This window comes from Leptonychotes weddellii, chromosome 10 (genome assembly GCF_054177405.1).
Source record: "Leptonychotes weddellii isolate Sample4059 chromosome 10, ASM5417740v2, whole genome shotgun sequence".
In the NCBI taxonomy this organism is placed as follows: domain Eukaryota; kingdom Metazoa; phylum Chordata; class Mammalia; order Carnivora; family Phocidae; genus Leptonychotes; species Leptonychotes weddellii.
Genome location: NC_138378.1, coordinates 12,717,825 through 12,743,773, shown reverse-complemented (window position 1 = coordinate 12,743,773; position 25,949 = coordinate 12,717,825). Strand labels below are relative to the sequence as shown.

Here is a 25,949-nt window from a genome sequence, read left to right as displayed (position 1 = left end):
TTTTTTTTTTAAAGATTTATTTATTTATTTATTTATTTATTTGAGAGAGAGAGAATGAGAGACAGAGAGCATGAGAGGGAGGAGGGTCAGAGGGAGAAGCAGACCCCCCGCCAAGCAGGGAGCCCGATGCGGGACTCGATCCCGGGACTCCAGGATCATGACCTGAGCCGAAGGCAGTCGCTTAACCAACTGAGCCACCCAGGCGCCCGAGACCTTCTTCTAATATAGGCACTTAGTCCTGTGAATTTTACCCAAATACTGCTTTAGTGGCATCTCACAAATTCTTATATATTATGTCTTCATTTTCCTTCAGTTCAAATACTTCTTAATTTCTCTGTTCATTTGTTTGAACAGTTAGAAACATATTTAGTTTGAAAGTACTGGGGAATTTTGCAGGCATTTTTCTGCTAAGTTCTAATTTAATTCTATTGTAGTGAGAGAATGTACTTTGCATAGCTTGAGTCTTTTTAAGTTTGTTGAGACTTGTTTTTATGGCCAGAATGTGGTCCAACTTGGGAAATGTTTCCTTGTGCACTTGAGAATGTATATTCTGTTGAGTGGAGTGTTCCATAAACAGCAATCAGATCTAGCTGGTTGATAGTGTTGCTCAAACCTCTCATATATTTGCTGGTATTCTGCCTACATCTTTAATCAATTATTGAGACAGGGTATTGAAATCTCTGTAATTGTGAGTTTGCCTACTTCTCCTTGATATTCTTTTTGAGTCCTGTGTTTTGAAGCTCTGTAGGTACATAAACATTTAAGGTTGCTTTGCTCTTCATTGCCTACTTCATCATTACGAAATATGTTTATTCCTGGACACTTGTATCACTCTGAGATGGGTTTTGTCTGCTATTAGTACAGCCAGCCACTCAAGCTTTCTTTTTTTTTTTTTAAAGATTTTTTTTTTTTTTATTCATGAGAGACAGAGCGAGAGAGAAAGGCAGAGGGAGAAACAGGCTCCCAAGGAGCAGGGAGCCCGACGCGGGGCTCCGATCCCAGGACCCTGAGATCATGACCTGAGCCGAAGGCAGATGCTTAACCATCTGAGCCACCCAGGCGCTCTCAAGCTTTCTTTTGACTGGTAGCATGGTGTACATATTTCCCATCCTTTTCCTTTTAACCTATTTGTGCCTTTAAATATTTAAAGTGAGTTTCTTTAGAGAATATATAATTTGGTTTTGCTTATCCAATCTTGATAATCTCTACCTTTTTAATTGGGGTGTTTATACCAGTAGCTTTCAATGCAGGGGGGGAAGGGGAAGATTTTGTCCCCTCATGATATTTGGCAAAGTCTGGTGACATTTTTGGTGGTCACAACTGGGGATGGGAGTGTGCTACTGACATTTAGGGGGTAGAGGCCAGAAGTGCTATTAAATATCCTATGTGCTCAAGACAGCCTGTACAACAAGAATTATCTGGTATAAATTGTCAGTAATGCCCAGATTGAGAAACCTGGTTTATTGCCATTACAGTTTTGCTTTTTTAAGATTTATTTATTAGAGAGCAAGTGTGTGCGCACACATACTAGGGGGGGTGGGGTGGGGAGGAGCAGAGGGAGAGGGACAGAGAATCCCAAGCAGACTCCCCACTGAGCTCAGAGCCTAACATGGGCCTCGATCTCACAACCCTGAGATCATGACCTCAGCTGAAATCAAGTCAGATGCTTGACCAACTGAGCCACCCAGGCACCCCGATTGCTATTTACATTTAAAGTGATTATTATTTTTAAAATTTTTTTTAAAGATTTTATTTATTTGAGAGAGAGAAAGAGCAGGGGGGGAGAGAGAAAGAGCAGGGGGGAGGGGCAGAGGGAGAGGGAGAAGCAGACTCCCCAGCTGAGCAGGGAGCCCAATGCAGGACTCGATCCCAGGACCCTGGGATCATGACCTGAACCAAAGGCAGACATGTAACTGACTGAGCCACCCAGGCACCCCATTTAATGTGATTATTGATATGGTTAGGTTTGAACATATCTTGTTATTGATTTGTCACTTCCGTTCTTTATTCCCCTTTGTCCCCTTTATTGCCCTCTTGAATTGAGTATTTTTTATTTATTTATTTTTTTTAGAATTCTACTTTATCTTCTTTGTTGGCCTATTAGCTATAACTCTTTGTTTTATGTTAGTGGTTGCATTAGGGTTTGGGTTTATGGTATCAATCTTTAATACAACAGTTCTACTTCCATTTATCTCCACCCAGCCTTTATGCTGTTGTGATGCATTTTATTTGTCTGTTATAAGCCCCACAATACACTGTTGTTTGTGTTAATCAGCCAAACTCTCTTAGAGAGACATAAGTAATAATTTTAAAAACCTTACATATTTACCATATAGTTATAATTTCTGATGTTCTTCATTCCTTTGTGTAGGTCCTAATTTCCACCTGGTAGCCTTTTCCTTAAAATTTTTAAATTTAAACTTTTTTTTTTTTTAAGATTTTATTTATTTATTTGACAGAGAGACAGCGAGAGAAGGAACACAAGCAGGGGGAGTGGGAGAGGGAGAAGCAGGCTTTCTGCTGAGCAGAGAGCCTGATACGGGGCTCGATCCCAGGACCCTGGGGTCATGACCTGAGCCGAAGGCAGACGCTTAATGACTGAGCCACCCAGGTGCCCAGGAGCATCTCTTGTTCTTGAAATTATCACCAGCGATGGCTCCCAAGGAGCTGTATTTCTGGAATTTTTGTTTCTTTTTTGCCTTCATTTTTGAAAGGTTTTTGCTGGGCGTAAGAATTCTGGTTGATAGGGTTTGTTTGTTTTTCCTTTCGTGTGTGTGTGTGTGTGTGTGTAACTTTTTTTTTTTTTTTGAAGTGTTCCCAGTGGGAAGTCTGATGTCCTTCTTATCTTTGTTCAATGTGCAGAATGTCTTTTTTTTTATCCTTTCTTAAAAAAGAGTTTTCTCTTTATTGCTGATTTTGAGCAGTTTGATTATCATGTGCCTTGGTGCACTTCTCTTCATGTTTCTTGTGTCTGGGTTTGTGGGGCTTCTTGGATCTGTGGGTTTATAGTTTTCATTGTGTTTAAGTTTTGGGTCATTATTACTTTAAAATTTTTTTTCTTGTCTTTCCTTCTTTCTCCCAGAGATTGCAGCTGCCCATGCACTAAAGCCATATGAAGTTTGGTAAATCCTCTAAACTTTTTCTTTTTTTCCTCTTGACTTTTATTAATAGATGGTGATACTTCTCTTAATCCTCCTCTTCCAATTTTTGAGTTCTACATTCCATTTCTTCAGCCCTTTCTCCTCTGAGTTCTCCAACTAGGATCTTCCATGTTATTGCTTTGCCTTTGGTTGGGTAATTTTGTTTTTGACTGTATAATTTTGCTATAAATGTGAACTATTAAATTTACTTAAACATTATATCTTCAAACCAATTATTTCTACTTTGTTCTTTTTTTTTTCTTAAAGATTTTATTTATTTATTTGAAACAGAGAGAATGAGAGACAGAGAGCATGAGAGGGAGGAGGGTCAGAGGGAGAAGCAGATTCCCCGCCGAGCAGGGAGCCCGATGCGGGACTCGATCCTGGGACTCCAGGATCATGACCTGAGCCGAAGGCAGTCGCTTAACCAACTGAGCCACCCAGGCGCCCTCTACTTTGTTCTTTTTAATTACCACTTGATTCTGTCTTATATTATAACAACACTTATTTTTTAGAAAATATTACTCATCTATTTTAAACTATTCCTCTGTATCCATACATTTTCAATCACTTCAGTAGCCTCTCAAGATCTAGGATGAGGAGGATAACAGAAACCCATGCTAGTTCTCTGTCTTGTCAATGGTGTAACATTTTGAACTTATTAACCTATATAATACTTCCTATGTTCTACAGAAATACTCAAATTTTTTTCCTAGCAATTAACCAATCTTAATTTAGATTTCTTTGTTATAGAAAGTTAGAACTTATAACCCCACAGTTTGACAAAAAAAGGTAAGTTTGACAGAGTGGGAGGTTATAAAATACAATGATGTGCTCATGCAGTATAAAACTTGAGTGTGGTGTGTGTGTGTATATATCAAAAATTGCGACTCCCTTTGACGAATCTGTGCCTAGAATATATTTCAAAATATAATCAAGATGTATATATAAGCTATTCTTGGTGTTCTTAGCAATAACCGAAATACAACTCAAATATCCAAGTAGAACACTGGCCCAATCGATAATGACCCTGTCACAAAGTAAAATACATAATATATAAAATATACATATCAGTTTTACTGATATATATAAATATACATACTGATATATATCAGTAAAATTGATGAACCAGATTTATATTTACTCATATAAAGACCCCCAATTTTGTTGTTCAAAGGAAAACACTTAAAGTATAATCACTTTCACAAGTTGCTAGATCTATACAGAGCTATTTTAAAGAACCTTAAGGAAAATCAACCTTTGGTCCCTGTTTAGAATTTCATGTGATTCTCTTTAGATTCTTTAAGCTTTTCTGTTTTGGTAATTACAATTTTAACTACTTTTTTTTTTTTTAACAGTCACAAATATAAGTATTTCAAATTTACAGAAATTTTTCATGGGCCACATGTTGATCACTTAAATTCTTATACTTGGAGAACACGTCTCATTCCTCCACCCCCACTTCCTGTCCTACCTCTCTGAAGTTCCCAGTCACTGAGACGTTCTCTTCTCCTATACCCCACTTACTAATGATCTTGATGTTTGTTGTAATGCCTGGATTTAATTTTATTTTCCTCCTATTGTTTTCCTACTAGCATGTCAGCCAGCACTGGTGAATTATCATGCCCTTAATGAATCTGAGAATATTGTCAGACAAAGCTCTCACCAGGCTAAATATAAAAAAAATTGTACTTCTGTCCAGTGTTATGAATGTGAGGACTGCAGCATGTCTTTCAATCATATCTCCCATCTTACTGGACATCAGAGAATTCACAAGGTAGAGAAAGCCCACAGGCAGGGTGAAAACACAAAGGCCTTTAGGCATTGCTCATCATTTACAACACTCCAAAGAATGTATATTCTAGATCAATGCTTGGAGTGTAACCAATGTGGTAAAACCTTTAACAGCACTTCCAAGTTTATTCAACACCAGAACGTGCACAGTGGACTGAAGCCATACACTTGTGGTGTGTGTCAGAAGGCCTTCAGGTTTCTCTCCTCCTTTAAGACCCACGAGAGATTTCACATCGGCAAGAGACCGAACCTGATTCTCCATCACAAACCTCCCACTCAAAAGAAACTCTTTACCTGTAAGTCTTGTGGGAGGGCCTTTGACAGTTTCTCAGAAAAAATGCAACACCAAAAAATTCATATTAGAAAGAAATATTATACGTGTAATTATTGTAAAAAGGACTTCAGTCCATACTCGAAATTTATCCTACATCAAAGAGTTCATACTGGAGAGAGACCCTACAAATGTAACGACTGTGAGAAATCCTACAAAAGCAGCTCAAATCTTAAAAAACATCAGAAAATTCATACTGGAGAGAGGCCCTTTTCATGTAATGAATGTAAAAAGACCTTTACCCAGCACATAGATCTTCAACGTCATCAACACCTCCATACTGGAGAGAAATACAACATGTGTAGCAGTTGTAAAAAGACCTTTGTCCGTTTCTCAGATCTAACTCAACATCGAAGAACTCATACTGGAGAGAGGCCTTACCACTGTAATGTTTGTAAAAAAACCTTTAAATATCACTCAAACCTTACTAAACATCAGAAAATTCATTCTGAAGAGAAGCCTTTTACGTGTGACGAATGCCAAAAGACCTTTCGCTATTGCTCAGACTTTCATCGACATAAAAACATTCACACCAAAGAGAAACTCTATAAATGTAATGAATGTCAGAAGGTTTTTAACAATAATTCAAATCTTAATAAACACAAGAAAATCCATACCGGGGAGAAACCTTTTGTATGTGATCAATGTGGAAAAGCTTTTAGCTTAAACTCAAAACTTACTCGACATCAGAAAACTCATGATAAAAAGAAACCCTAAAAATACAGAAGATGCAGAAAGGCATTTAGAAAGCACTTACCTTTGGGTTCAATCTCCAATTCTAACAAAAGAGATCAATGTGGAAAGGTTTTTAGTCAAAGCCCAATTCTGTGTAAAATATTTGAGAAATAGAAATAAGTATATGGTGAAGAAACGGGGAGATGTGATTAGAAATGTACTATATTGCACGGACTTGGTTCTTCGAGCAAAAATGGCTAAATGTGTTCAACCGGAACTTGAAATTGGATAAGGCTGTTCCTATCATGAGAAGTAGGCTAAGAGATGGAGCGAAAAGGACATTTATTTTGTTGTCTGTTCATATTCTGTTTTCGCTGGATGAATAAAAAGTGTATTTTCAATGGAGGCAGCTGTCTAAAAATGTAAACTTTTGTAGGGAGATGGTGCAACGCGAATCTAAGCATAAATAAGGAAAACAAAAGCCTTCTCTTTGGAATCACAACTATCAGAAAAGAAGAAACTTTGCCAGGGGACAGTGAAAAATGAAAAGCTAATCATGACTAAAGAAGCTAAAGGATAAAGAGTTAAGAGGGTAGACATGAGAAATCTAAAGGTCACTGGTTGCGGGGTAGGGGGGCGGTGAGGGCTTCTGCTGTTAGTCTGAATGGATAGAACTCTGGAACTCCCAGCTTCCCTGAATAGTTAGCACCATCCTTAGATGTATTTAGAGAACCAAAAAGGGGTGGACAAATTGCACCAATTCTAGTTAGATTCAGGACACGGAGAATCTATTACTTGTAGTGTTATTTGAAATAAGTTGATTTCCTGTATGCTTTAATGAATAAATGCTAAGTTTTCTATTATATGCTAACACTGGTGTATAATGTTGAATCCATTCAGGCCTTGGGTCAGAAATCTAATCACACTTCCCTCCATCTGTTCCTATCACCACTGTGGCAACTTGGCCACGTTCAGCCAAGTGGGACAGGAGTGGTCTAACAAGTCTGTTTAAGGACTGGCCCCAATGCACAGAAAGTGATGGGAAGACAACATTCAGTTTCTTCTTTGCGGGGGGAGTCATTCTCACCTCTCTCTCCTTTCCCAGATATTACAGTGGCTACCACAGAACTAAATTGTTGTGATCCCCAGATGTGGCCCCTCCTTGTCTTATTATGTGTTTATCTCTAAGTAAGTGACATACATATAGGTTACCTTTTGCAAATAAGACCCCTTATAGCTTTAAAGGTTAAGTTATATATAAGCTGAAAATGCAACTGAATTGAGTTTTAAAATGAGTACAGAAGAAACATTATCAATACAACTATGGAAACAGAAGTGGTTATTGGGATAAAGAGAAAAAAATTGGGCACTGGGCTCCTTACTAATTCTGGTTCTTAAAATTCTCGGTTAGAGTTAAAACTAAACAGGAGCTATTTCATGTGTTTCAAACCTTAAGATTTCCAACATGGCTCCTATCAGGGTCAAATTGATCATTCTAAAGGCTGTATTAGAAGAAGAGAAAAGAAAGAAGCTTCATAGAACAGACTAGAACAGCTTGTTCTGAAAAGTCTAGAACTCCAAATTTGCCATCACTAGACTCAATAGAAACCTAGATCGCAATAAAAAATTCTTAACATCTATTCTTTGGATCTGCTGCCATGTTTCCTGGGGGCTACCACTAATTATAAGCCATAATTCTCCAATTATATGAAAGAGAAAAAATGAAAGGCTAGCCATTATGCAAAAGTTAGCCTATTTAAGACATTCTAAGAATTCCAGCACAAATTTTTGTTTTCTGTTTATTTCCAATTGGATTTTAATATCAAAACCATCTGAGGGGCGCCTGGGTGGTTCAGCCGTTGAGCATCTGCCTTCAGCTCAGGTCATGATCCCAGGGTCCTGGGATCGAGTCCCGCATCGGGCTCCCTGCTCGGCGGGAAGCCTGCTTCTCCCTCTCCCACTCCCCCTGCTTGTGTTCCGTCTCTCGCTGTGTCTCTCTCTGTCAAATAAACAAATAAAATCTTTAAAAAAAAAACAAACCATGAGATATTTATATCATTTAAGTAACTGGAGTTGTTGGTATGATAAAGAAGGGAGAAGTTATAAATGCTTGTATTTAAGCTTAAAATGTCATCTGAACACTAACCTAGTGTATATACAGCTAATGTGTTTGTTTTTAGTCATTAAATCCTTATTTACATTGCGTTTTCATCGTCACACATTTGAGGATATAACCTGTTTGTGGGCTGACTTAGGTTTAAGTCTTCACCCCCATGTGCAGGGGGTTTCTCCATTACTCTCACACGACTACCACACTCATGACACTTTTGACACTGGCTGTTGGGGGGGGATTCCCACACCAAGCAACTCTGTGACGTGAGCCAGGTGTCCTCTAATTTAGCTCAATTCTGATGCTATTTACTTGGAGATAAGATAGTGTCAGATCCTACGGGTTAAGGGCTCTTGCCCCCCCCCGCCCCGGGGCCAATCACAAGTCCAGGTTGTCACCTGTGCTGACCCATCAGCTATGAATCAGAGGTCTATGGCCCCTTCTACAGTTTGATTAATTTGGTAGCACAGATCATAAAACCCAGGAAAAGTTTACTGCTGCTTACCAGTTTATTATAAAAAAATAACAAAGGGGGCGCCTGGGTGGCTCAGGTGGTTAAGCGTCTGCCTTCGGCTCGGGTCACGGTCCCAGGGTCCTGGGATCGAGTCCCACATCGGGCTCCCTGCTCCTTGGGAGCCTGCTTCTCTCTCTCTCTCTCTCTGTCTCTCATGAATAAATAAATAAAATATTTAAAAAAGAAAAAAAAATAAAAATAACAAAGGGTACAGATGAACATCCTACTGGAAGAGAGGTGTAGGACCAAGTATGTGAGAGAAGAGGTATGGGGCTTCCATGTCCTTTCCGGGGGCACCACTCTCCCAGCACCCCCATATGTTCATCAACCTGGAAGGTCTCCAAAGCCCATGCGATTGGGATTTTTAAGGAGGCCTCATTGTGTAGGCGTGATGGATCATTAACTCAATTTTCAGCCCCTCTCCCCTCTCTGGAGAATGGGGTGTGGGCTGAAAATTCCAAGCTTCTAACCATGGCTTAGTCTTTCTGGTGACTATCCCCCAACCAGGAGCCCGCCAAGAGCTCCCTCATTAAAAGAAAAGACACCACTGTCAGCTATGAGACTCTAAAGGATTTAGGAGCTCTGTGCCAGGAACTGGGAGCAGAAATCAATATACATCTTTTCTATTCTCTCACACCCTGGTACCTGCAAATGTGACCTTATTTAGGAATAAAACCTTTGCAGATATAACCAAGATGAGGTCAAAAGCCAGTCAATGATAATTACTATTAGATGAATGTTTTAACTTTATTAAAGATTAAATTATCTCTGTGAAGACCATTCAACTTGCGCAGAATGCAAAATTGAAGTACACAGCATACTGTAATCTCTGTACACCATACAAGCAATGTTGGATATTTACATGAAATCAGTTGCTACCTCTCAGACGATTTGGGGATTCGGGTGGGGAGGGTCTAAATTTAAAAATTACCAAACTAGATTATCATGGGCTACAAGAGTATCAATGTAATACCTTCATAGACAGGAAATCTGCCGGCTGCTAAGTCTGTCTCTATTACACATTCTGAGGAAATAACCACAGGATGGGCTTGTGGTTCAACTGATGGAAATAAATCCTTTGCGAGGTAGACTCAGGCCCAAACTCCATCTGTCTCGTGACCATTACAGAAGTCCCTACTCTGACATGGCGGTGTTTGGGAATCAAAGAAATAGCATTATATTGGAGCCAACACCTAATGACCCTTGGAGGTCCGAGTATTTCCCTTTCTCCAGGGCATAGTTACGCTGGTAAATAACCACATCTCCCTCTGGGAAGGCCTGGAGGAAGACTCCCACTGTCTCCTATGGGTACATTGCAGGCCCTTATTCAAAGGTCCTCCCTGAAGCTACTTTGGGCCTAGGAGTGGACTTAGGTTTGGGAACTGAAGAAGGTACAGTGAATCTCCACTATAATCACTCATCAGGCTTCTGTCCGGGAGACCCAGACATTTTCCACTTGTAGGTCAAGCTATACCTTAGAAGGCTGCCCATATTCGAGTCTCCATGACCAATTAGCTGTCACCAGCAGGCCAAAATCCTCTGATTACCACTCTGCCCTAAGGCATGTTATGATCACTGTCCACTGTGTCTCCAAGGGTTGGGTCCTGACACCTGGCCTCTGCCACTCCAGGATCTTATTATTTCCATTCTGACAGTCTGTTTCCTGGGGCCACTTCTGGCACCAAATATGCAATCAGTCCTGTTAGGAAGCAGTGCATTCAAAAGGCATGAAAGAAAATGGGATGAAGAGATTCTCTACAAGTGTGGGCAGGGCTGGGGGAAACTGACAAGGATGGTGGGGGACACACAGGGCTAGCTAGCAACAGGGGGAAGTGTCCACTGTTCCTACCTTGAAGAGAACAGGGGAATGTGATGACCTTGTAATGTGTCACGTTGGCTTGGCTGAGCTATATTCCCCAGAGTTCCCTTCCCTGTACATTTCCAGTGAGGTCTTAGGTGAAATTTGGAAGGGTGGAGGTGGAGAAGTAGTTATCAGAGTCCATTTGAGCCGCTGTGACAAAATGTCAGACTGGGTAGCTTACAAGCCACAGAAATTTATTTCTCCAAGTTCTGGAGGCTGAGAAGTCCAAGATGAAGGTTCTTCTGGTGAGGGTTCTCTTCCTGGTTCACAACTGGGGCCTTCCCACTGTGTCCTCACATGGTGGAAGGGGAGAAGGGTCTCTTGGGGGGTCTCTTTCTTTTTCTGAAAAATTTTAAATTTTTTAAAAAAGATTTTATTTATTTATTTGAGAGGTGAGAGAGAGAGAGAATGAGCACCGAGTGGGGGGGAGGGGCAGAGGGAAAGGGAGAAGCAGACTCCTCACTGAGCAGGGCAACAGACACGGGGCTCGATCCCAGGGGGTCTCTTCCGTAGGAACATGGATCCCACATTATCTCCCAAAGGCCCTACTTCCTAATACCATCACCTTTGTGGGCAAGGATTCAGCATATAAATTTGGGGAGGATGCATTCACATCATAGCAGCTGTCATTTGGTTTTTTTGCTCAGAAAGGCTTCTGTAGCTCACATATGTTGTGGCTTATCTGCTGGCTCTCCTTGCTGGCATGAGTCAGTAGACAGGCTGCTCTACCTTCCCCAGTACACCCCTCCCTCGAGCTACCAGGCCATTTCTCTTACCTTTAGTACAACTTCTTGAAAGAGTTGTTTGTATTCATTGCTCCCCGTGTGTCTCCTCCCATCGTTCTTGAAACCACTCCATTTGTGCTGTGGTTACCTGTGGTAGCCAGCCTCTAAGATGGCCCCAGTAGTCCCCATCTCCTGCTTTCCTGCCTTTGTGGGGTCCCCTCCCACCTAATATCAAGGTGGGTCTGTGTGACCAATACAACCCGGGGATTATGATAGTTATCACTTCCACAGCTAGGCTAAAGGGAAACTGTGGCTTCTGCCTTGCTCTCTCTTGGGTCCCTCACTCTGGGGATTGCCAGTCATCATGTGGTGAGGCCACTAAAGAAGCTCTATGAAGAGGTCAAGTGACGAAGAACGGAGGCCTCCAGCTAACAGCCATGCAAGGGAGCCATGTTGGAAGTGGACCCTTCAGCCCCAGTCAAGTCTGGAAATGACTGCGACTCTGATCAACATCTTGATGGCTAACTCATGAAAGACCCTGAGCCAGAACCACCTCCGTTGCTTCCAGATTCCTGAACTACAGAAACTCAGTGAGATAATCAATGTTGGTTGCTGTCTTTAAGTTGCTAAGTTTGGGGGCAATTCGTTACACAGCAATAGATAACTAATATATTACCCTGCGTTATGGGTTGAAGCACTAACCCCCAACACCTCAGGATGTGACCTTATTTGCAACTTAATTAGTTAAGATGAGGTCATACTGGAGTAGAGTGGGCCCTGGTCCAATGCGACTAGTATCTTTACATAAAGGGGAAATTTGGACACAGACGTGCAGGAAGGGAGAATGCCACGTGAAGACTGGGTGATGCTCTCATGAGCCACGGAACTACCAGAATGCAGGAGAGAGGCCTGGGGCACATTCTGCCCAAGAACCTTCAGAAGGGAGCAAGGCCCTGCGATCCCTCGTCCTCAGACTTCTAGACTTCAGAACTGTGGTACAATAGATTTCTGTTGTTACAAACCACCCAGTTTATGGTACTTGTTATGGCCCCTGTAGAAAACAAATATACCCTCTATGCAATGTCCTTTTTTTGCGTTTGGCTACTTTTAAGATTTTTCTCTTTATTAAATTTGGCTTTGATTTTTACAGGTCTTGAAATTTGACTTTGATGTGCCTTGTGGTTTTGTTTTTACCCTGCTTGGGGTTCAATGAATTTCTTGGATTTGTAGATTTACCGTTTCTATCAGATTTGAAAAACATTCTTCCCAACACATAGTTTTTCCATCTGTATAATGTTAAATATAAACAATAAAGAAAAACAATACAGTAATGGGCAGAATCTTGTGTTGCCACAGAACCCAAAGCAAGCAGGGAAGCAGAGGGCATAACTGGACAGATAGCTAACATGCAGACCTTTAGCACATGAAAATCTCTGAAACATACAAAGCAAGAAAGTACTAGAACTGAGGGGAAAATATAGACAACTTTGGTACAATTTAAGAAAAAATTCCATCAATAAAGAATATAGTTTTTTTGTTTTTTTTAAGTAGGCCCCATGCCCAGCATGGAGCCCAGTGTGGGGCTCAAACTCATGACCGTGATATTAAGACCCAAGCTGAGATCAAGAGTCAGATGTTTAACCAACTGAGCCACCCGGGCACCCCAAGAATATAGTTTTAAAGTGAAAGATAATAAAATCCATTCTCAATAGCAACCAAGGCTTTGAAGTAACTATGAGTAAGTTTCAAGAAAAAGAGCAACACACACACATATAGACACACGTACATTTACATATATGTACATATTCATAATACATGCCTACACACCTGCGGATGTATATATATGCCAATTTTACCACTTGGATAAACCCGCTTCATCTTCCCTGGGGCAGAATGCACAATGTGGCAGAGGCCAGGAACGGGCTTAGGGAAAAATCCCACCCACGGACATGAGGATTTGAAGGAAAAACATCTCCTACTAACTTAATGGCAATCCTGCCTTCCTGCATGTATACATCCAACGTAATTCTAATTGGCATTACAGAGGCCTTTTTTTCCCCTCAGAATTTGGTAAGCGAATTCTAAAGAACACTTCAATGAACACATTTATTAGAAAAAAGAAACAGAAACAGGAACCCTGTCTGTTGACATATTCAAACCACTGACAGAATAGGGGTGAGTGGATACCAAGCAACACCAACACCAGGGGGACCAACCCTTTCTGGATTCAAACACCATCAGCATTCTCTTTACTACTCAAATCTGCTTCTCTCTGCATTTTTCTTTTCCTAGTGCAATTGCTCTTTTCTTGACTTGGCTGCAGGGAGCTTCAGGATCACATATTAGCTGTCCCGTGTCTATCTCTCATCACAAAAGTCCCACGAGGGCTTTGGTGAGCTCGGCTTTATCAAATGCTTACCAGTGGCATTCCCACTGTGGGGCCTGGGGGGTGGAGTACCAGTAAGTCCTCTTAGTTGGCGCCTCTGCAGATAAAGGGGTAAGAATCTGTTACTAAAAGGCTAAGGAGTCCGGGAAGACAAAACCAACCTGTCTAATCTGAGCATTGAAAACACCATAAATTGAAAGATTGTAAATTAATTATCGTAGGAACAATTGATACCGATTTGTAATGAAATAAGGTTAGATCCTCACACCTCATCACATATATTGTCAAGTAACAGTGTGGGGAAGACTTGACTAATTTCACTTAAATAATGTTTCATTATTTTAAAAGGGAGGCACACTTGGCATAAAGTCTGATTGTGGAATGTTTTAATAACTCACACCGAATGTTTCACCACATGGATTAAACACACTCTATTTCTCTCCTGTGTGAGTTCTCTGATGTTGTAATAAGGGCTGATATATGGCAGAAAAATGTCTCACATTAATTGCATTTATAAGATTTCGCTCCTCTGTGCATTTTTATAAGGCTTTAGCATTCTGTAAATTATTTGATGTGTTACTTTGTTGGTCATTGCTTCTCCGGAATTTACCCCTTAGGAGCTTTCTGATGTAAAAGGAAGTTTGATTTGTGGCACAATGTTCTCTTGCATTTATTACATTCATAGGGTTTCTCCCCTGTGTGTATTTTCTGATGTTCAGTAAGAGTCCTCAGCCGACGGTAGGTTTTTCCACATTCACTCCATTCATAGGGTTTCTCTCCTGTGTGAATTCTCCGATGTACTCTAAAGGCTGACTTACGGCAGGAGGATTTCCCACATTTGTTACAACCATGTAGTTTCTCCCCAGTGTGAGTTCACTGATATTCAATGAAGGTTCTGGGAGAAGGTTTTCCCACATTCGTTACACTCCTCGGGTCTCTCTCCTGTGTGTGTGTCCTCTGATGGTGAGTGAGGGCTGACTTCTGGCAGCAGGTTCTCACACATTCAACACACGCGTGAGGTCTCTTCCGTGTTCAACAAGGTGTGAGTTTTTGCTGATGGCATCCCCACGTTCATTACACTCAAAGAGATTCTCCTTTGTGTGTGTTCTCTTATGTTTGTTGCGGTCTGACTTCACCATGAATGTTCTACCACATTTATTAAACACACCATGTTTCTCTCCTCTGTGAGTTCTCTGATGTATAGTGAGGGTGGACTCATGACAGAGAAATGTCCCACATTCATTACATATGGAAGATTTCTCTCCTCTTTGAGTCATGTGATGTGCAATGAAGGCCAATTTAGCACACAGAAATTTTCCACATTGACTGCATTCATAGGGTTTCTCCCCTGTATGAGTTCTCTATGTACAACTAGGGTGGGCTTCTTAGAAAAGGTTTTGCTACATTCACTGCATTCATTTGATTTCCTTTCTGCACACACCCTCTTCTGTGTAATGAGCTGCCCTTCTGAAGAAGGTTTCCCCCCATTTATGACAGTCAAGAGGTTGTTATTTCAAAGTCTGAATGTTCTGGTGCAGAATAAAGTCTTCATTTCGACTTTTGGCTTTCCTAACTGGATCATATTTGTGGTTTTTGTTTTGTTTTGTTTTTTTACTCCAGAATGACTTTTCTCACACTTAGAGTGGTAGTTTCCTATATCCACTGTATTCATCAGGAATCTTTTTAAAATAGCTTTTCTGGGGTGCCTGGGTGGCTCAGTTGCTTAGGCGTCTGCCTTCCACTTGGGTCATGATCTCGGGGTCCTGGGATCGAGCTCCACGTCGGGCTCTTTGCTGAGGAGTCTGCCTCTCCCTCTGCCCCTCCCCACCACTTGTGTTCTCTCTCCCTCTCTGTCTCAAATAAATAAATAGAATCTTAAAAACAAACAATTTAAAAAATTTTTTAAATAGCTTTTCATTGCAACAATTACTTCTGAATTAGTTTTCAAATTGGCTCCACAGGGATCATATTTGTAGGATATTTTTCTTGAGGGAACAATATTCATGCCCAGATTAAATGTTTTCCCAAATACATTATTTCTTTCTGTAATCAGTGTTTTATTATTGAGGCATAAAATTTGCCTCAAATGCTGCTTTGGATTTCCTTGTCTTTCTCTAAGACATCACCAACTTCTAGGAAAGAGCACAATTAACAGTAACTTGTGAGCCCTTACACATTTGCTATGAAATAAGAGTTACAACTGCCTTGCAGTGGGGGATTCGACTTCAGGCCCAGCCTCCCAGAATTAAGGACATTTCAAGGGCAAAATCTCCTCTGTGGTTGATTTAGGGGAAAACCAAACCAAAAACCAAACCAAAACCAAACCCCCACTCAACCCCCCAGCCTGTTTCATAGGGTGAAGGGAAGAGGAAACTACCTTTGGCACAGAACGAGTAAGACAGTCACAGGGAACAGTGAGCACAATGCAAACTGCGGGTAAGGCTGACAGAGGCCTGAGTAAGATAGGCAGGAGTCAAGGAAGCACTTGGAGAAGACAGGGAGACAGTGAGACCTGGACACACAGACCTCACTGACCCTTGTCAAAGAAACAAAAAGCAGGTGTGAATCTGAAATTTTGGCAGTGACATGGGAACTCTGGAATTAGCACAAATAAAAAGGAGAATGTGGGCTGAGCAGGGCGGGGACTACGGTGAGGCAAGCATGACGTCTAGAGCACCTGCATGACCCTGAGAGTGAGTGTTTTCTTAAATTTGTGCCCGAGACACCTTGTTTGCCTCACCACAGTCCCCACCCTCGTGGGGCTGAGAAAGGAAAGTGAAACTGCAATTTCTCAGTTAAAGGATAGAGAGAAAAATGGAAAGTAACTAGTCAGATCATGTAAACCAAGCAAGATTTCTTTTTCTTTTTTAGAGGCGGGGAGGGGCAAAAGGACAGAGAGAACCTTAAGCAGACTCTGTGCAGAGCGTGGAGCCCAACGTGGAGCTTGATCTCACAACCCAGAGATCGTGACCTGAGCTGAAATCAAAAGTCGGACGCTTCACCGACTGAGCCACCCAGGCGCCCCAAGATTTATTTCTCTCAAGATAGATCTATGAATGTCTGAATATACAACAAGTCTATGACAATGGTCGGTGGGGGGGTGGTCAGGTAGGCAACAGAGAATGCCACAGAAATAATGTGGAAGGTACGGTGAGGGAGGGACTGGGTTCTGGGGATACGTAACTTAGTGGCAAAAATCTTTATAAATTTTTCAATTAAAGAGAAGAGTACATTTATTTGGGGATGATGTTTTATGTATCTGCAGCATGACAATGATCTAATCCTCCATTACCTCCCAAGGTCTGGGGCCTATAAAAAGAGATTCCTGAGAAACTTACAAAGATGCCAACTATGATCAGTAACGGCTTTGGAACTCTCCTTTCCACTGGTTTCCACCTACTCTGATCAGTTACTCACCTGGGTAGTTCTGACCTGAGAATTCCTCCACTATCCGTGGCTCTTCTCCTTGCTCCAGTTTGAAGATCACATCTGGTTTGCTAACATGATACCCTGTTAATGGGAAATAACACAGAACTTGGACCAAGCTCTTTGGACTTCAGGGACTCTGAAGGATGAAGAGAGCACAGCTTTAGAAGCTACGTGATGAGGATGCCCAGCAATTCATCAATAAAGCTAGAACATTTGGAGGAAGGTTGGGAGGGGCAGTGGATACACACACAGAGTTCTACTGCCTAAATCATCTTTCTTCCTGATGCTCAAGGCTAAATAATTAAATTCAACATGTTTTTGTGACACAGAGCAAATGCATGCTCTTGGGAGCTAAACAGGGGAGCCGCACTCACCCACGGAGACCAGCTGTCTGTAGTTTTCCAGAATCACAGCCCTGTCCAGGAGCCTCCGAGCAGGACACAGTTGCTGCCACTCCTCCCGGGTGAAGTCCACAGTCAGGTCCTTGGATGAAACTGATCTCCGAAAGAATATGTTCAATCCAAGGTGAATAGAATCCCATTGGATTCTCGGGGTGCTCCCTACCCTTCACTTTGGAGACTGCTGTTGTGAATAGTGGAAATCCATAGAGATATTTGTTAGCAAGAACTGGAGTCTTATGATCAAATTTATATTTTAGAAGCAATGCTCTAGAGCACAGGGGTCAGCAAACTACAGTCTGTGGGTCAAATCCAGCCCACTGGGAGCCAAATTAGGCCATGCCCATTGGTCGACACATTACCAACCTGCCTTCACACCACAGAGACTGTGTTGAGTGGATGTGACAGAGACCATGTGGCCCTTTGAAACAATGTGTGCTGTCCCCAACCCTAGAAAAGTGGCAAATGGCTTAAAGGTCAAATTAGAGGGAAAGAAAGCTAGGACCGCACTGTGAGTCATGCCCACGGGTAGTTCTAGTGGGGGTGGGAAGGAGGGAATAGACCCTACACGATGAGGAACCAGGGGATTTGGCCTCTAACTGGTTGTGGGAAATGTAATGTCCAGATTATTTTGCATGATCAGCTGGTAGTACTGTATGCTGAGATCAGGAAGACAAAACCAAAAAAGAACTGACCACAGAAAGCTAGTGCATTGCTATTTAGAATGTTACGCTTGGGTCTGTGGAGCATACAAGTAGAGATGTCCAGCTGGATATTTGGTTCTGAGCTCAGAAGACGGAGAAGACAGAGTGGTAGCAAAAGCCACACTGAAGGCGTAAATAACAGAGAAGACCTCTATGAACCAATACGGAGTGATTTTCGGGCTATATTGTTAAGTGAAGAAAGCAAAGTGTGGAAGAATATCTATAGTATGCTACCTTTAATGTAAGAAAGAAGGGGATATAAGAAAATGTACTGCTGACCCTTGAACAACGTGGGAATTAGGGGCATTCATCCCCTGCACAATCGAAAATCCACGTGTAACTTTTGACTCTCCCCAAAAACTTAACTACTAATAGCCCACTGTTCATCCAGAGCCTTATTGATTACATAAACAGCTGATTAACACATACTTTGTATGTTATATGTATTTTATACTGTATCCTTGAATAAAATAAACTAAGCTAGAGAAAAAAAAATGTTATTAAGAAATATAAGGAAGGGCGCCTGGGTGGCTCAGTTGGTTAAGTGACTGCCTTCGGCTCAGGTCATGATCTTGGAGTCCCGGGATCGAGTCCCGCATCAGGCTCCCTGCTCGGCCGGGAGTCTGCTTCTCCCTCTGACCCTCCTCCCTCTCATGCTCTCTGTCTCTCATTCTCTCTCTCTCAAATAAATAAATAAAATCTTTAAAAAAAAAAAAAAAAAAAGAAATATAAGGAAGAGAAAATACATTTATAGTACCGTGCTGTATTTATAAAAAAAAAAAACTCTGCATGGAGCACTGGGTGTTATGCGAAAACAATGGATCGTGGATCACCACATCAAAAACTAATGATGTACTGTATGGTGACTAACATAATAAAATTAAAAAAAAAAACTGCATAGAAGTGGATCCACACAGTTCAAATCCATGTTGTTCAAAGGTCAACTGTACATGTAGCCACTTGTGTGTAACAAAGATAAACAAAAAGATAAACCGGAAACCAATGAATGGGTTACCTTCCAGAGGTAGGTGGGAACAGATGGGAAGAATAGAGGAGCAGGAATGGGGAGATGGATGCGGGGAGGTGACAGTTTTCTAAGTATATCTTTCCATATAGTTCTGATTCTTAGAACTATGGTAATAGCACACACCCCCAAAATAAATATAATCAACCAGGATGTGGAATCGAGGCCCCATATGGAATATAAACAGTAACAAATGAACCTAACTATAATAAAATTAAGTAACTACAGTGAAGGGGTTTGAGAAAGAAAGTAAGCAACTTTGGAGAAGAGGGTTTTGACTACATTGTGTAAGGCTAAAGAACTGTGTGCAGTGACATTCTAGTTGGGAAATTCATTTTTCACATGGGGTGTGGATCAGCGATTCTTTAACAACCTCATGTGTATACTTGAATGAGCAAATAAGTAAATATAATGTAGATTGTGACAGCCAGGTTTCTCCCTGTCAGACAAAGAGGTTATAAATAAGAAAAAGAAAAGGCTAGAATGAACCCAAGAAAACGACTGGCCAGTAAAGGTCACGAGAGACAGAGAAAGACTGTTCGAGATTGCAGGAGGCTAAGGAGACATGACAACCGAATGCAATGGGGGATCCTAGGTTGGATCCCTGAGCTGAAAAGGACATTCCTCAGACAACTGGCAAAATTTCAGTAAGATGGAGAGTAGCACTGTATTAATGTAATTTCCCTGGTTTTGATTGCTGTGCTGTGGTTTTCAAAGATCAGGAGAAGCAGAGTGAAGGGTATGTGTGCTTTGTGTACGATTTTTCTAATTCTTTTGTAAGTCTAAATAAATAAAATCTTAAAAAAAAATGATCTGAGCATATTACCATACTCCATTTTACATTTGAACACACAGTATTTTTATACTTTTTATACAGGGAACACTGTATTTAGTTCAGATTGGAACTTCAGGGATTTCCACTTCTTTTGAAAAATACTGCTAATGGCCATCCTGCTCACGGGACTTGAATCATGAAACATTGCACCCACATCTGTGGGAATTTTTAACTGTCACATTCACAGTGATTCTACCTACAGGTACACACATCAGACTACCTCTCTGACTTAGTACAGTTGTATGTGAGTGTTCCATACTAAAATACATATTAACTCCTTTTTTAATTAATTAATTCAATTAGTTTGCTTTTATCCCTTTACATCAGAGAATTTTACTGATTTTTAAAAATTATGCAAGTAGATTCTATTACCCATGATTTCCAAAATAAGATGAAGGGAAGATGGGTTTTAGCTAGGATGTCTAGGAAACAGAGCTGACTCTTATATGGGGGGCTCCAGCCAGAGCAGTGAGGGTGGAAAGAAAGGATGTAAGCAACGAGGGGTGACAGGCGGCACCACCCTGCCCACCACTTCACTACACGCCCAGACAGGCAGCAGGTCTCTGAGCAGGAGCATTCAGCCAACGCATGGGACCTCTCCACAAGGGCCACATGGATAGTACGTGGAGGAGTGAAAGGAGTGAGAACGTATCTGTCCACTTGCTTCTCATTTCCCACTTCCCTTCAGTCAAGGTTCACCCCGAGATGACTTCCAGATACCCCACTTCCTGTGTTGTTTTATCTGGGTCTATAGGAGGGGCAGCCCGGCATGGGTGGAGTATTGACGGAGAGATAAAGGAGATGGGTGAACGTGAGGTTTGTGTCCTAAGAGACATTATAGAAAGTGTCCTGGGTCTGACGGTGGTGAGAACCCCTCACCATGCTTTGTGTTGTCTGTGTAATGTCTAGCTCCTTCACCAGCTTCTGAGCTCCCCGAGGACAGGGACAAGATCTCTTTTATTCAAGCTGTATCAAGAGCATCGTGCCGTGCATAGTGTTTGGCATATACTGGCTTGATCTATATGTGGCTGTGGAATGAAAGGTTCATAGTGGTAGGAATTAAAAAGAAGAAAAAGCAGGTCATGACAAGAATAGCTTTATCAGTCATACCAACGACCGAAAGAGCCTGGAAGTGGTGTGGAACCACTGCAGCAATTTCTGTATTAAGAGACATGACTAGATTGGCATTTTAGGGGGATCACTCAGCGTGAACAAGTCTTCTCGTAGGGAAGGGAAGAAGGCAGGCAAACGGAGAGTTATGATAATCCAGGAGAGAAAAACTGAGGCAGGGGAAGAGGGGATGGAGGACAAAGAACAAATTCCAGAAACGTTTACGAGACAACATTCGCAAGACTTGATAACTGGATATAGGAGGTGAGAAAAAGGAGAGCTTGAGCTGGGCCCCATTATCTGGCCTGTCTAACCTTCCAGATAGTAGGGGCACTGATAGGGAATGAAGAGGAAGAAGCAAACTGAAAAGACTGGAAATGTTATTTCCATTTTGAACATGAGGACTCCAAAGGCCTTCTGGACGTGCTTATAGAGACGCTCAGCAAGTCTCAAGCTGAGGTGGAAAAAGACTTCAGAGCATAAAAAGCTGCATGTCAAAACCACAAAGGGGATGAAAAAAACCCAGGAAGAATAATGGGCTAGTAATGTAGGGAAGAAGATTCTATAAAAGATATAAAGAGAGCCAAGAAGAGAACCATGTGGATGATATCAGAGATCATCAGAGGTGCATGTCAGGGAGGGGATGGCCATACTGTCAAATGCAACACAGAGTTCAGTAAAGCACAGACTGGAAAAAAACCACTGGGTTTGGAAATATTTAGGCTACTGCTAAGTTTTACCAGGACAGATCCAGCGTGGGGGCGGGGGGCGCAGATCCAAGACTGCATGAAGTGAGTTGAAGTGAGACCAGCAAATGAGGAAGTTTTACCCACAGGATAGAAGACTGAATTGTTCCCTCTACAACCGGTTTCAAAAGTAGAGCTGAAAGAAATAGTTATAGGACACTATTTGATGAATAGGTGATCCATTTATTCTCATTTTTATCCCTGGATCATAGAGAATCATCTGAATGGTGTCTACTCAGAGGACAATGAATTGGTCCCCTCCAATAACTGAGCTTTGCCTGCATATGAAAGTCACGGGAAACCCACTGCATTTCTTTCACGATGTTCTTGGCAAGACTGGCCCCTGTGTCATTTATTCAAAGATCATCTAAGAAAATGTTTAGATATAAATGACAGGAAAACCATTCAAATAGCCAATGTAAGACCTATCTCATATTGTCTGGGCCCTTCTGGATAAGTCTATAGGAACATATGATTTCTGTATATTTATGTCAATTTTTCCAGCAGTGATCTGATACTCTTTTTTCTGATGCTTTATTTTACATATTTCTACCATTTCATTTGAATGAACATTACTAGAAATGTCTTTGAAATCCACTGTAAAATGTGGGAACTAAATCCCTAAACAACTTACCTGGGATTTGTTCATTTTCGGATGCTCTTGAGAAAGGGCCAGGAGTTGGGATACCAGACCTGGGTAAGGAAGAAAAGGAATATAGTCATGAGAGGTCTGGCTAACTCAGCAGCTCTTAGGATTACCTATCAAGAAAATGGTCTTATGACCAATCCGGTGAAGGAACATCCACTTGTCCATTTATAATTCTGAAATGATAATAGAGAACTTTTCTTACTGAGTGAATATAAACAATTATTTTTTTTATGGAATTACTGTCAACTTAGGCCTTGGAAAAAATTAAAACTAACCTGAGTGCAGTAATAGATTGGATCAATAAAATTCAGGATATACAAAGTTTGGAACATGATTCCAACATTAAAAATAATACTAGGATTACAATACTTATTGGCACAGAAAATGTTGAAATTATGTCATTTACCTATTTTCCTACTAATATTTTTTAGCCATTTGAGAGCAGAGAATCCAGGAGAAGCTCAGAAAGGAATGCATGTGCTTTAAGATGTTTGCCTTTTTGTCTGGCCTCCCTCAGATGCAGTTTCACCAGAGGATCTTTTGCTAAGAAACTTGTTTTAACTTAAATGTGGTAGAGGACAGAGCCCTGACCTGGAAACCGAGATGTGAATTCAGTTCTTGGCTATCACTAGCAACTGCATAACTGAAGAAGATATTGGCCTCCTGAGTCCTAATTTTAAAATAAAGCAAAGTTACACAGTTTTAAAAAACCTTCTCTTTACCTCCACTTGTGATTCTACAAGGGGGACATTTGATGAATCCCAGGTTTGGTGGTGGACGTGGTTTGAGTGGCTAAGAATAAACAGAAAGAGTGGAGATTACAGGGAATGACACGTATGTGCTTGGAAAGGGATGAGAAATTATTTCCTTAGCTATGGCTGGTACCCCTTCCCTCCAACCCACACCCCCACAAATACTTCAGGGAAGCGTCTTTTCCTGTCCCATCTGTACCCTGCTCTTTCCCTTCTTTTGAAAGTTGAACTAAAAGTTTTGCTGAGCTACAATATCCATGGTCTCTGACATGGTGTTATCATCCAGACTTTGCTCACACTGGAGAGGAAAATTCTGCCCCGTAACTTGAATACGTTCCTTTCAAGGATTCTTCTGCTTCCACACTGAAATTCTAGGGAGAGGTTTCCGTTCAGGAATATGTTCTCCCAGGTGGGATTTCTGTTCCTGGGGACTGCTGCTTTTTACTTCACAGGAATGGTTTTGTTTCAACCTGGACCTTGGAGCCACATTTCCATTAGCTGGAACCTACACTTGGACTCCCAAGGGTCAAGTGCCTGGTGAGCTGGACTTTTTCTAGAATCTAATCAGGGCTGCTGAAAAGTGAGACGATGCTTCAGGAGCAGGAAGAGCCTAGAAGCCTCAATTACGCCTTGTGACCTAAGGAAAACAAGTCGAACGGTCTATCAAAACATATGGCACAATTGCTTCTTAGGACACACACAGGACAAGTCACTGTGCCAGAGAAAACTCAATGGGTGTAGGTAGAGGAAAACGCATACTGCAGAGATCATGAGACCAGGAGTAAAATAGACCTAGTTTGAAAACTCAACCCATTCACTTTAGCTTTCTGCAAATGAGGTTTTTAAATGTGCTCCAACAGGGGAAGTAATGCTGTCCCCACAGCTTGGTTGGGAAGATTGAATGAAATGTCTAAAATTCTTTGTAAACTGATAGCAGGGAATACTTATCCAGGACATACTATATTTTTGGCTCGACCCTCGGATCATTTTACCTCGGAACAACCCTTGTGAGGCAAATATGATTACTATGCTCATTTTACAGGTGAGGAAACATGATTAGTCTAAATAACATGCCCAAGGATGCAGTGCTGTTTTGTGACAGGACCTGATCTGAACCCAAACATCACGCTCTTAAAACCTAATGCAATGCTGCCGACATCTCCGCCCCGACCCTCAAGTCCCTCACTGAACTCTTTCTCGTCCAGTCAATTCTGCACCCTGGCCCTTCCCTTCAACTGCAGTTCGCATCTTTCTCCTAACAAATACTTAGTGTAAAATAACTAACATAATAATAATAGTATTTATTTCTCACAATAAATATTTGCTCACTTCCCTGCTGCCCTCTAGCACTTTTCAACCCAGCCCGGCAGGCTGCAGATCCAAGTGCATCAGCGAAACTTCGGGAATCAGACTTTAGCCATTTGGATGCACAAACCTTTCACCCTCACAAAGCACCTTCTTCAGGCAAAGAAAGGCTGCAGAGCGCGCCCGCCCTGAGGCCTGCGGGACAGGAGGCCAGCCTGGCTCTCGCCGCTCTTCTCCGGGACCAGCGGAAAGCCGCTTGGAGACTCCCTCCCGAGGGATGGAGGAGAGCGCGCGTCCACCCTCCGCGGACCGGGGCCAGCTCCGCCCCGCCCTTCCCTCCGACCCCCGAGGGCCCGGAGCCCCCTGCCAGTCCTTCTTCTAACTCGCGGTTGCACCCGCTGCGCTTCCACTTTGCACCAAGTACAGGTGAGCGTGGAACCCGACCAACTGGAGACTGCAGGACGCGCCTCCGGAAGAACCTGGAGAATGAGAAACAGCGCCAGGCAGAACGCCAGCATCCGCACACGCGCAGAAGCAGGCCCCGGGCCGCCCTTCCCAGGGTTCCCCAAGGGCCGGTCGGCGCCTTTTTGAACTACATTTCCCATAAGGCGCCGCGGTCCCCGCCGCCTGCTTAGGAATTCTTCAAGGAGCGTCTGCTTTGATAACCGGGCTTGATGAATTGCTATGAACCATTAATACAAGAAGAAAAGTTGCCTATTAACTTCATCGAAGACTATAGCTGAGAAGCGAAGATTACAGACTATGAAATGTCCACCCACATGTTAATGATTCCAAAATCTTTATCTTCCTCCTAAACTTCCCTAAAGAGCACCAGAGCCGTTTATCTTACTCTTTCTACTGTTTTTCCCCTCTGAGCATCAGAAAACACACTGGGGAATAACGCTGCAAACATTCTAAATGTGAGAAAGCCTTCTTTATATCTGAGATCTCGTAGGGGAGCAATCAGAAGAATGTAACCAATACAGGAAAGACTTCACCTATTTGGGTGGATCCATATAAACATGTTGAATGTGTGAAAGCATTGTGGAATTCAGACATTATCTATCCAAGAATTCATGCTGAAAGAAAATTTATCAGTGGGGAGTGCAGTAATAAAAAAAAGTATGATATACTCTCAAATAAAACAATAGGCAAACATATATGAAGCATAATTTTATCTTTTACATATACATGTTTAGATAAAGATATGCACATTTAAGTAGGTATTCATTTAGATAAAATTTAGAAAGATATGCTCCAAAATTAACAATGGTAATCCATGAGATTATTTAGGAGGAAGAGGGACTTTCCCTTGTGCATATATATATTTTTTCTATGAATAAGTAAAATGGATGATTTTTCCATTTTGTGTATGAAAGATAGACAAAGTGAAATGGAAATATAAAGGCATTCTTGGCCTATTAATTTGAATTTCAAATGTGTGTGTCTGTGTAAAGAGAG

At 41.7% G+C, this 25,949-nt stretch overlaps 2 long non-coding RNA genes and 1 pseudogene across 3 annotated transcripts; all 3 read right to left on the bottom strand.

The window, feature by feature from the left end:
* Positions 1-9,292: 9,292 nt before the first annotated feature.
* LOC145723787 (uncharacterized) lies at positions 9,293-17,044 on the bottom strand. 2 transcript variants are annotated; one of them, XR_014149057.1, is made up of 3 exons: positions 16,954-17,044; positions 13,570-13,633; positions 9,293-10,767 (listed from the first exon to the last, which is right to left on the bottom strand). It is a non-coding gene; the product is annotated as an uncharacterized LOC145723787 (long non-coding RNA). The 2 variants fall into 2 exon arrangements; XR_014149056.1 differs by lacking the exon at positions 9,293-10,767 and having other exon boundaries at positions 13,238-13,633.
* On the bottom strand, positions 13,570-16,219 carry LOC145723736 (uncharacterized; annotated as a pseudogene).
* A 462-nt stretch (positions 17,045-17,506) lies between the features above and the next one.
* LOC115943093 (uncharacterized) lies at positions 17,507-25,003 on the bottom strand. The gene is made up of 4 exons (XR_004077691.2): positions 24,619-25,003; positions 23,154-23,223; positions 22,417-22,475; positions 17,507-17,547 (listed from the first exon to the last, which is right to left on the bottom strand). It is a non-coding gene; the product is annotated as an uncharacterized LOC115943093 (long non-coding RNA).
* Positions 25,004-25,949: the final 946 nt, after the last annotated feature.